Source organism: Triticum aestivum, chromosome 5A (genome assembly GCF_018294505.1).
Source record: "Triticum aestivum cultivar Chinese Spring chromosome 5A, IWGSC CS RefSeq v2.1, whole genome shotgun sequence".
In the NCBI taxonomy this organism is placed as follows: Eukaryota; Viridiplantae; Streptophyta; class Magnoliopsida; order Poales; family Poaceae; genus Triticum; species Triticum aestivum.
In genome coordinates, this window is record NC_057806.1 from 549414643 (window position 1) to 549427101 (window position 12459).

The 12459-nt window shown below is 44.4% G+C and overlaps 1 pseudogene; it reads right to left on the reverse strand.

Moving 5' to 3' along the window:
- Window positions 1–1315: 1315 nt before the first annotated feature.
- The window catches only part of LOC123101524 (ankyrin-1-like), a 36530-nt pseudogene continuing 25386 nt past the window's right edge, over window positions 1316–12459 (reverse strand).

Below are 12459 nucleotides of genomic sequence, written 5' to 3' on the forward strand. Positions count from 1 at the left end.
ACAGAAAAGTTATTTGCCAAGAGCTCCCAGGTGCTCGGTTTCATATCACGCCATTTCAAAAAATATATTTTTATGAATAATTCACCACATGAGAAACAAAAATACACATAAAGAATTTTACGATTCATTTTATTTTCTTTCTCTTAATGTACAGGAAAGAAAATTATGATAACAATCATACTAGCGATGGAATTTATATTGCGTACTAAAAGTTTAAAACAACTAGAAATACAAACGGTCTAGACTTTCCACCACAACTTTCATAAAAACTATAATTAAATCTAATAATACTCTCAAACATAACCCAAGTTTTGTAGTTGCAGTATTATATCTATTAACTATATTTAAGTTTCGTATCAACAATATTATTCTGAAATGCCTACAAAGGGAAAACAAATTAAAAAGAACCAGACCACATTAGGCTTGGAGATGATCATATGAAGAGTGGTAATAATGCAAACGGTGTGGAGATGACCATGATGGGGAAGGATTTCTTACCTGGTGGAGGGAGTGCTCGTTGTATTCCCTAATTTCATCAAGTGTGGCTTTGGCCTCCTATCTTCCGAGATTTTTGTGACATACTTGAGTGGTACGGTGTCGATGTAGCTCACCTCAAACCCCAAGTCCATTACCTTTCTAGTTATTTCCGCACATTGATATGTGCAAGTCTTAACTGAAAATGTGGTTGTGTCTTGACATCTTCTAGTACTTCTACCAAATGGGAAGGCTGGACAAAAACGTTGAAATCCATGAACAACACAACCAAACTCCATCATGGTACCGACTCGTAGGATGATTTCTGGTGGTTGACGCATGAACATACTACGGACCAGAAGGATGAACATATATACTTGATAGGGTTCGAGCACATGAGAACAATAGGCTTGGCCGAATTGATCCTGCGACCACGGCAGTGGCTTAGGTGTGAATGAACACGGGCACATAGCCTATAACAATGGACTTTTCCTCACTTCTTGTACAATTGAATGAAACGCAGGAACATATCCTTCTCTCGGTGTAAACTTGAACATATCCTTCTCTCGGTGTAATCTTCTTCAGAAGTAGAATTAAAGTGATACTTTGATACCTATAGCCTAGCATATTAGGCCTAAGCTGTCACACATTTGAACAGTTCTGTCGCCCAAATTAAATTCCAGATTGCTGAAACTAAGTGCAGCAACTTCCAAAGCACAAACAAGCGGTCTAGTAGCAAACCACAAAACAAGCACAGTAGCACAGCAGAGTCATATGATCATATCATAGGTAGGATAGGCCGACAGCATTCCCTTTTACTACTACATGCTTATATTCCAGCTCAAGGGTTCTTATCTCCAGAGCGAGCAGCAGACTCCATGGCCTCTCTGCAATCCACAAGGGTGAAATGCCTGAGTGAGAATAATTTCGCAGATTTCTAAGCTCAGTAGAAAGAGCTTCGATTTACATTTTTATCTTCCTCCTTGGACAATATACTAATTCAATAGGGTAACAAGTAGGTAAACTAGAAAATGCATTGTCATTACCCTATAGCCCTCTTGATTTCGTCGCTCCCAGGTTCACGTTTCAGTGCTTCTCGGAATGCATCAGCTGCTCCTTGGTAATCCTATACACATAAAAAAATATAATGGGAGGGTGATGCAGGTGGAGAAACTGAATCAGACTGTTTGCGAGGCTAGATTTCCAATACCTCCATGAATGTTAGAGCTGTACCCTCACGGAACCATCCCTTGCAGGGCCGTACCTAGAAAATCAGAGGCCCGGAGCGAATCAAAATTTAGGCCCTGACATTTGAAAGGGCGGATTAAAATGTATAGTGTGTTCTCATTGCAGCAATATAATGTTCATATAGAATTACACCACCAGATGCACAGGTTCAAGAAAGAATTACACCACTGGATGTACTAGTCTACTTATAAACTAATAAAAGAATAGGGTGCCGAGAACTGCCACAGCCTTACCAGGACTCTGTAGCTTTTGATCATAGGAGACTGCAAATGAAGCTCGGATGGTTCATTGTAGGTCAGCCACAAAGCAGTGCAAGGGGCAACTCCAATCGCTACAGGGCCCCAAAAATGATGTACAAGAGCATATGAGAATTGAGAGGAAAGCTCCCCAATATATAGAAGATTGGAGTACATGACCACGCCAGTTTGCTGCCACTAATGCCTTTCTTTTGGGAAATCGTGAAGCATTAGTCCCGAGGAGAATTGGAAAAGAATCAAGATGGAGAGGAAACGATGGGTCCATGAGTTAATTTGGGGCCTGTGAAATTGATTTTTTGGAATAGCTGCAACGCATTTGGAGAGAGAGAGAGGTGATGGATTGGAGGGAGAAGCAGCTGCCTTGGGGTCCGACATTTCCATCATTTTTTACTCTAATTAATGCTCTGTTTAACACCTTAATTACCTGCATCCGGGGGCCCTCCAATTTTTGGGGCCCTGTTCAACCGCTCCGGTTGCACCTGCTGACATACAGCCCTGATCCCTTGCACCAATCAGGCTGAAGCTTTCTGCAGTGTTGTGCATCTGACAAGGCTCTCTCCCATTCCCTCATCCGCAGCCAGCAAGCGCTCTGGTTGGAGAACATGGTGGCATCAGATGGGGTTATCTCAATAACCTACATTACTGAAAAAGGCTTTCGCCCTGCTTTATATATAAAGCATCGACCAACAACAATCTGGTACAAACGCATGCCACCACAACACACGCACACACCCAAGACAAGATACATAAACGCTGAGCGCAGCAACATCACCCCAAGCACTACAAGAGCAGCCGGGTCCTCGCCCGTGAACACGCCACCGCGAAGAGATGAAGCCGCATATGACGAACCGTGGGCTCCAAGGCGGTGCCTTCAGGAAGGAAACGACACCGGAGTGAAGGAAATATGCCCTAGAGGCAATAATAAAGTTATTATTTATTTCCTTATATCATGATAAATGTTAATTATTCATGCTAGAATTGTATTAACCGGAAACATAATACATGTGTGAATACATAGACAAACAAAGTGTCACTAGTATGCCTCTACTTGACTAGCTCATTAATCAAAGATGGTTATGTTTCCTAACCATGAACAAAGAGTTGTTATTTGATTAATGGGATCACATCATTAGGTGAATGATCTGATTGACATGACCCATTTCCATTAGCTTAGCACCCGATCGTTTAGTATGTTGCTATTGCTTTCTTCATGACTTATACATGTTCCTATGACTATGAGATTATGCAACTCCCGTTTGCCGGAGGAACACTTTGTGTGCAACCAAACGTCACAACGTAAATGGGTGATTATAAAGGTGCTCTACAGGTGTCTCCAAAGGTACATGTTGGGTTGGCGTATTTCGAGATTAGGATTTGTCACTCCGATTGTCGGAGAGGTATCTCTGGGCCCTCTCGGTAATGCACATCACATAAGCCTTGCAAGCATTACAACTAATAAGTTAGTTGTGAGATGATGTATTACGGAACGAGTAAAGAGACTTGCCGGTAACGAGATTGAACTAGGTATTGGATACCGACGATCGAATCTCGGGCAAGTAACATACTGATGACAAAGGGAACAACGTATGTTGTTATGCGGTCTGACCGATAAAGATCTTCGTAGAATATGTAGGAGACAATATGGGCATTCAGGTCCCGCTATTGGTTATTGACCGGAGATTTGTCTCGGTCATGTCTACATTGTTCTCGAACCCGTAGGGTCCGCACGCTTCAGGTTACAATGACAGTTATATTATGAGTTTATGCATTTTGATGTACCGAAGTTAGTTCGGAGTCCCGGATGTGATCACGGACATGACGAGGAGTTTCAAAATGGTCGAGACATAAAGATTGATATATTGGACGACTATATTCGGACACCGGAAGGGTTCCGGGGAAGTTTCGGATAAAACCGAAGCACCGGGGGGTTACCGAAACCCCCCGGGGGGTTAATGGGCCTTATGGGCCTAATGTGGAGAAGAGGAAGGGGCTGCCAGGGCAGGCCGCGCGGCCCCTCTCCCCCTAGTCCGAATTGGACAAGGAGGGAGGGGCGCCCCCTTTTCCTTCTCTCCCTCCACCTCTCCTAGTTGGACAAGGAACGGGAGGGGAGTCCTACTCCCGGTAGGAGTAGGACTCCTCCTGCGCGCCTCCTCTAGGCCGGCCGCACCCCCCCCCCTTGGATCCTTTATATACGGAGGCAGGGGGGCACCCTAGAAAACACTAGTTGATCTTCGTGATCGTTCCTTAGCCGTGTGCGGTGCCCCCTTCCACCATATTCCACCTCGGTCATATCGTAGTAGTGCTTAGGCGAAGCCCTGCGTCGGTAGAACATCATCATCGTCACCACGCCGTTGTGCTGACGAAACTCATCCCCGAAGCTTTGCTGGATCGGAGCCCGGGGAGCGTCATCGAGCTGTACGTGTGCCAAGAACTCGGAGGTGCCGGAGTAATGGTGCTTGGATCGGTCGGATCGGAAGACGTATGACTACTTCCTCTACGTTGCGTCAACGCTTCCGTTGCGGTTTACAAGGGTACATAGACAACTCTCTCCCCTCTCGTTGCTATGCATCATCATGATCTTGCGTGTGCGTAGAAATTTTTTTGAAATTACTACGAAACCCAGCAGTGGCATCCGAGCCTAGGTTTTATATGTTGATGTTATATGCACGAGTAGAACACAAGTGAGTTGTGAGCGATATAAGTCATACTGCTTATCAGCATGTCATACTTTGGTTCGGCGGTATTGTTGGACGAAGCGGCCCAGACCGACATTACGCGTACGCTTACGCGAGACCGGTTCTCCCGACGTGCTTTGCACATAGGTGGCTTGCTGGTGACAGTTTCTCCAACTTTAGTTGAATCGAGTGTGGCTACGCCCGGTCCTTGCGAAGGTTAAAACAGCAACAACTTGACAAACTATCGTTGTGGTTTTGATTCATAGGTAAGATTGGTTTTTGCTTAAGCCCGTAGCAGCCACGTAAAAACTTGCGACAACAAAGTAGAGGACGTCTAACTTATTTTTGCAGGGCAGGTTGTGATGTGATATGGGCAAGACATGATGCTAAATTTTATTGTATGAGATGATCATGTTTTGTAACCGAGTTATCGGCAACTGGCAGGAGCCATATGGTTGTCGCTTTATTGTATGCAATGCAATCGCGCTGTAATGCTTTACTTTATCACTAAACGGTAGCGATAGTCGTGGAAGCACAAGCTCGGCAAGACGACAACGATGCTATGATGGTGATCAAGGTGTCGCGCCGGTGACGATGGTGATCACGACGGTGCTTCGATGGAGATCACAAGCACAATATGATGATGGCCATATCATATCACTTATATTGATTGCATGTGATGTTTATCTTTTATGCATCTTATCTTGCTTTGATTGACGGTAGTATTTTAAGATGATCTCTCACTAATTATCAAGAAGTGTTCTCCCTGAGTATGCACCATTGTGAAAGTTCTTCGTGCTGAGACACCACGTGATGATCGGGTGTGATAGGCTCTATGTTCAAATACAACAGGTGCAAAACAGTTGCACACGCGGAATACTCAGGTTAAACTTGATGAGCCAAGCATATACAGATATGGCCTCGGAACACGGAGACCGAAAGGTCGAGCGTGAATCATATAGTAGATATGATCAACATAAGGATGTTCACCATTGAAACTACTCCATCTCACGTGATGATCGGACATGGTTTAGTTGATTTGGATCACGTGATCACTTAGAGGATTAGAGGGATGTCTATCTAAGTGGGAGTTCTTAAGTAATATGATTAATTGAACTTAAATTTATCATTAACTTAGTCCTAGTAGTATTTTGCAAATTATGTTGTAGATCAATAGCTCGCGTTGTTGCTTCCATGTGTTTATTTTGATATGTTCCTAGAGAAAATTGTGTTGAAAGATGTTAGTAGCAATGATGCGGATTGGATCCGTGATCTGAGGTTTATCCTCATTGCTGCATAGAATAATTATGTCCTTGATGCACCGCTAGGTGACGGACCTATTGCAGGAGCAGATGCAGACGTTATGAACGTTTGGCTAGCTCAACATGATGACTACTTGATAGTTTAGTGCACCATGCTTAATGGCTTAGAATCGGGACTTCAAAGACGTTTTGAACGTCATGGAGCATATAAGATGTTCCAGGAGTTGAAGTTAATATTTCAAGCAAATACCCGAGTTGAGAGATATGAAGTCTCCAACAAGTTCTATAGCTAAAAGATGGAGGAGAATCGCTCAACTAGTGAGCATGTGCTCAGATTGTCTGAGTACTACAATCGCTTGAATCAAGTGGAAGTTAATCTTCCAGATAAGATAGTGATTGACAGAATTCTCTAGTCACCATCACCAAGTTAGTAGAACTTCGTGATGAACTATGATATGCAAGGGATAACGGAAACGATTCCCAAGCTCTTCGTAATGCGGAAATTGACGAAGGTAGAAATCGAGAAAAACATCAAGTGTTGATGGTAGACAAGACCACTAGTTTCAAGAAAAGGGCAGAGGGAACAAGGGGAACTTCAAGAAGAATAGCAAGCAAGTTGTTGCTCAAGTGAAGAAACCCAAGTCTGGTCCTAAGCCTGAGACTAAGTGCTTCTGCTGCAAAGGGACTGATCACTGGAAGCGGAACTACCCCAAGTGATTGGCGGATAAGAAGGATGGCAAAGTGAACATAAGTATATTTGATATACATCTTATTGATGTGTACTTTACTAGTGTTTATAGCAACCCCTCAGTATTTGATACTAGTTTAGTTGCTAAGATTAGTAACTCGAAACGGGAGTTGCAGAATAAACAGAGACTAATTAAGGGTGAAGTGACGATGTGTGTTGGAAGTGGTTCCAAGATTGATATGATCATCATCACAGACTCCCTGTACTTTCGAGATTAGTGTTGAACCTAAATAAGTGTTATTTGGTGTTTGCGTTGAGCATGAATATGATTTGATCATGTTTATTGCAATATGGTTATTCATTTAAGTTAGAGAACAATTGTTGTTCTGTTTACATGAATAAAACCTTCTATGGTCATACACACCAACGAAAATGGTTTGTTGGATCTCGATTGTAGTGATACACATATTCATAATATTGAAGCCAAAAAATGCAAAGTTAATAATGATAGTGCAACTTATTTGTAGCACTGCCGTTTAGGTCATATTGGTGTAAAGCGCATAAAGAAACTCCATGCTGATGGGATTTTGGAATCACTTGATTATGAATCACTTGATGCTTGCATACCATGCCTCATGAGCAAGATGACTAAGACTCGGTTCTCCGGAGCGAGCAACTGACTTATTGGAAATAATACATACTGATGTATGCGGTCCGATGAGTGTTAAGGCTCACGGCAAGTATCGTTATTTTCTGAACTTCACAGATGATTTGAGCAGATATGTGTATATCTACTTGATGAAACATAAGTCTAAAACATTTGAAAAGTTCAAAGAATTTCAGAGTGAAGTGGAAAATCATCGTGACAAGAAGATAAAAGTTTCTACGATCTAATCGCGGAGACAAATATTTGAGTTACGAGTTTGGTCTTCAATTAAAACAATGTGGAATAGTTTCACAAACTCATGCCACATGGAACACCACAGCATAATGGTGTGTCCGAACATCATAACCGTACTTTATTGGATATAGTGCAATCTATGATGTCTCTCACCGATCTACCACTATTGTTTTGGGATTATGCATTAGATACAGCTGCATTCACGTTAAATAGGGCACCATCAAAATCCGTTGAGACGACGCCTTATGAACTGTGGTTTGGCAAGAAACCAAAGTTGTCGTTTCTAAAAGTTTGGGGCTGTGATGCTTATGTGAAAAATCTTCAACCTGATAAGCTCGAATCCAAATCGGAGAAATGTGTCTTCATAGGATATCCAAAGGAGACTATTGGATACACCTTCTATCACAGATCCGAAGGCAAGACTTTTGTTGCTAAATTTGGAAACTTTCTGGAGAAGGAATTTCTCTCGAAAGAAGTGAGTGGGAGGAAAGTAGAACTTGACGAGGTAACTGTACCTGCTCCCTTATTGGAAAGTAGTGCAACACAGAAAACTGTTTCTGTGACACCTACTGTTGGAAATATGCCCTAGAGGCAATAATAAAAGTATTATTATATTTCATTGTTCATGATAATTGTCTTTTATTCATGCTATAACTGTATTATCCGGAAATCGTAATACACGTGTGAATACATAGACCTCAATATGTCCCTAGTGAGCCTCTAGTTGACTAGCTCGTTGTGATCAACAGATAATCATGATTTCCTGGCTATGGACATTGGATGTCGTTGATAACGGGATCACATCATTAGGAGAATGATGTGATGGACAAGACCCAATCCTAAGCATAGCACAAAGGTCGTTTAGTTCGTTTGCTAGAGCTTTGCCAATGTCAAGTATCTCTTCCTTAGACCATGAGATCGTGTAACTCCCGGATACCGTAGGAGTGCCTTGGGTGTATCAAACGTCACAACGTAACTGGGTGACTATAAAGGTGCATTACAGGTATCTCCGAAAGTAGCTGTTGGGTTGACACGGATCGAGACTGGGATTTGTCACTCCGTATGACGGAGAGGTATCTCTGGGCCCACTCGGTAATGCATCATCATAATGAGCTCAAGGTGACCAAAGTGTTGGCCACGAGATCATGCATTACGGTACGAGTAAAGTGACTTGCCGATAACGAGACTGAACAAGGTATTGGGATACCGACGATCGAGTCTCGGGCAAGTAACGTACCGATTGACAAAGGGAATTGTATACAGGGTTTGATCGAATCCTCGACATCGTGGTTCATCCGATGACAACATCGAGAAGCATGTGGGAGCCAACATGGGTATCCAGATCCCGCTGTTGGTTATTGACCGGAGAACGTCTCGGTCATGTCTACATGTCTCCCGAACCCGTAGGGTCTACACACTTAAGGTTCGATGACGCTAGGGTTATAAAGGAAGTTTGTATGTGGTTACCGAATGTTGTTCGGAGTCCCGGATGAGATCCCGGACATCACGAGGAGTTCCGGAATGGTCCGGAGGTAAAGATCTATATATGGGAAGTCCTATTTTGGCCAACGGAAAATGTTCGGGATTTTTCGGTATTGTACCGGGAAGGTTCTAGAAGGTTCCGGAGTGGGGCCCACCTGCATGGGGGGACCCACATGAACGTGAGTAGTGGGGGAAAGGCCCCACACCCCTGGTCAAGGCGCACCAAGATCCCCCCTTAGAAGGAATGAGATCATATCCCGAAGGGATAAGATCAAGATCCCTAAAAAGGGGGGATAACAATCGGTGGGGAAGGAAATGATGGGATTTCTTTCCTCCCACCTTGGCCAACGCCCCAATGGACTTGGAGGGCAAGAAACCAGCCCCTCCACCCCTATATATAGTGGGGAGGCGCATGGGAGCTGAAAACAAGCCAAGGCGCAGCCCCTCCCCTCCCCAACACCTCTCCTCCTCCGTATATGCTTGGCGAAGCCCTGTCGGAGTACTGCTGCACCAACTACACCACGCCGTCGTGCTGCCGTTGGAGCAATCTTCCTCAACCACTCCTTCCCCTTGCTGGATCAAGAAGGAGGAGACGTCTCCCGTCCCGTACGTGTGTTGAACGCGGAGGTGCTGTCCGTTCAGCACTTGGACATCGGTGATCCGAATCACGTTCGAGTACGACTCCATCATCACCATCCCCTTGGCTAGCTTCCGCTCGTGATCTACAAGTGGTATGTAGATGCAAACTCTCTCCCTTGACTCGTTGCTTAGATGAACTCATAGATGGATCTTGGTGAAACCGTAGGAAAATTTTTAATTTTCACAACGTTCCCCAACACCTACACCAGTTAGTGAGGAAGCTAATGATGATGATCATGAAACTTCAGAACAAGACACTACTGAACCTCGTAGATCAACTAGAGTAAGATCCGCACCAGAGTGGTATGGTAATCCCGTTCTGGAAGTCATGCTACTAGATCATGATGAACCTACGAACTATGAAGAAGCGATGGTGAGCCCAGATTCCGCAAAGTGGCTTGAAGACATGAAATCTGAAATGGGATCCATGTATGAGAACAAAGTATGGACTTTGATGAATTTGCCTGATGATCGTGTCAGGACCCCGACTCGATGTCACATCGATCTAGCTGGTAACACCTCATATCACTTTGCGGCCTCACGCACGGTATCTCCACGGGTGTCGTCTTACCTTTTCCCGGGACCGTTTGCGCCTTTTGGCTCACGTATATGATAGTGTCGCTAGCATCCATATGATAAAGAGCCCGGGCTGACATGACTAGTCGCAAACCCAAAGTGGCACAGACTTACAGGGACAGGCATCCATGACCCAGCTTCGAACGTGTCGGTCATCAGCAAGTGGGTCCGGGCTGTAGCACGGGGCTAGCAGGACTCCGGTAAACCGGGCTGTAGCGGGCTAACAGGACTCCGGTACTCAAAGCGTGACATTTCCCCGAAGGGACAGACACAGGAACGAAGAAGGACACATGCCGGCCAGCCTAAGTGTTCCAGAGCAGTAGCAAGCTACCATGGCTCAGTGGCAACACTAGGAGACATTTCCCGGTAAGAGAGGCTACTAAAGATAAACAACTAGATAGTCAGATCCCACACATACCAAGCATTTCAATCATACACACAATATGCTCGATATGTGCAAATATAACGAAGCATCACAACATGACTCTACGACACAAGTACTTTATTTAAGGCTCAGTGAGCCATACATAACATACACAAAGGTACGGGTCTCACGACCCAACATACAAGTCATACAGTCATACAAACCAGCAGCGGAAGTAACTTGTCTGAGTACAGACAACTAGTAAAACAAAAGAGGCTTGGAAAGCCTAGCTATACTACGTGGTCCATCACAAGCTCAGGGTCACCACCTGGGTCTTTAGCCTACTCGTTGATGTCAACGTCTACATAGAACCCATCAGAAGGGGTTGCAGCGTCTTCTGTAAAAATGTAGATTATAGCAACATGAGTACAAAGGTACTCAGCAAGACTTACATCAGATCCTACATACATGCATAGTATCAAGAAGGGTTGGTGTAGTTATTGCAGCAAGCCAGCTCTGACTCTTGGCTAGGCTATCCTACGATACTCCAACTTGAAATGGTTTTGCGCACACGAGTCCACTACTCACCACTTCAATACACTACCGAGGATCCGCCTCCGTCTTCCTACGGAAGAGCCATCCTCGGCACTCACACTTATCTTGAGGCTTTTAACAGTTTCCATTTACTTGTCTATGAACTGTATAGGCAACCAAGTAGTCCTTTACCGCGGACGCGGCTATTCGAATAGATTATGATAACCCTGCAGGGGTGTACTTCTTCATACATGTTTCCACCACTTAGCGTCTGCACACGACATGTGCTCGGCAGACTTCAAGCGAAAGCCGACGTGGGTGTAGACCACGACCTACCTAAACACTTAAGCCTCTAGTCCAGGTTTATCGCCTATTCAGGTTCCATCCGTAGGGAGTCCGGCCGAGGTTTCCCATACAGCCCCGAACGATGTGAACAGGGTTCCCGAGATACCTAACGGGTATTCGGTACACCCGGCCACGTACCTACCGCATCACAGCCCACCCCTACGGTCAGCGCTGTCCACGGCCTCCAGTAGGCTACAAACACCAGAAACTACTTGCAACTCCTGGACAGAGAGCTAGGGTGAGTAAGAAGTCGAGCGGGGTCATATTTCAGGGCCCAATGCATGGTAGTAGCTGTATCTTAAATCACGCATACAGATCTCAGTGCTTAAGGTCGGCTTCAATGAAACAACCCACCATGTACTCCTACATGGCCTCTCATCGATACCTTTACCAAATCGTGTTCACCACACCACTCTCATTACCGACATAATCATTTCACTCTAGCCCATCACCCAGATGAACCAGACCTGACACGACTCTAAGCATAGCAGGCATAGCAAGGTAGGAACAACACATACATATGGCTCAATCAACTCCTACACATGCTAGTGAGTTTCATCTAGTTACTGTGGCAATGACAGGTCATGCAGAGGAAATGGGTTCAACTACCGTAGCACACAGCAGTTTGAATCGCGTTGTCTTAATGCAGTAAAAGAGAGCAGGAGCGAGAACATGGGATTGTATCGATATGATCAAATGGTTGGTTGCTTGCCTGATGGTTCGATGCACTGATACGGTTCTTCGCTAGGGTAATCAGGGTACTCTTCGGGGACAGAACCTGCCGCAGAGAGCACCGATACACAAACATTACCAAACAGTATGCAACAATATGATGCATGCATGAAACATGGCAAAATGAGTGTATTGGGCTAATGCAACTAAAACCAGGGGTGTTTGAACAAATTTGAATCAAGGATTCAAATTTCAAATTCAAATATGGCCTTTTAAAGTGCCTTTTCTTGTTCTGCTTAAAACATCAATTTAACTTGTTTGATCATGCATGAAAATAGTACA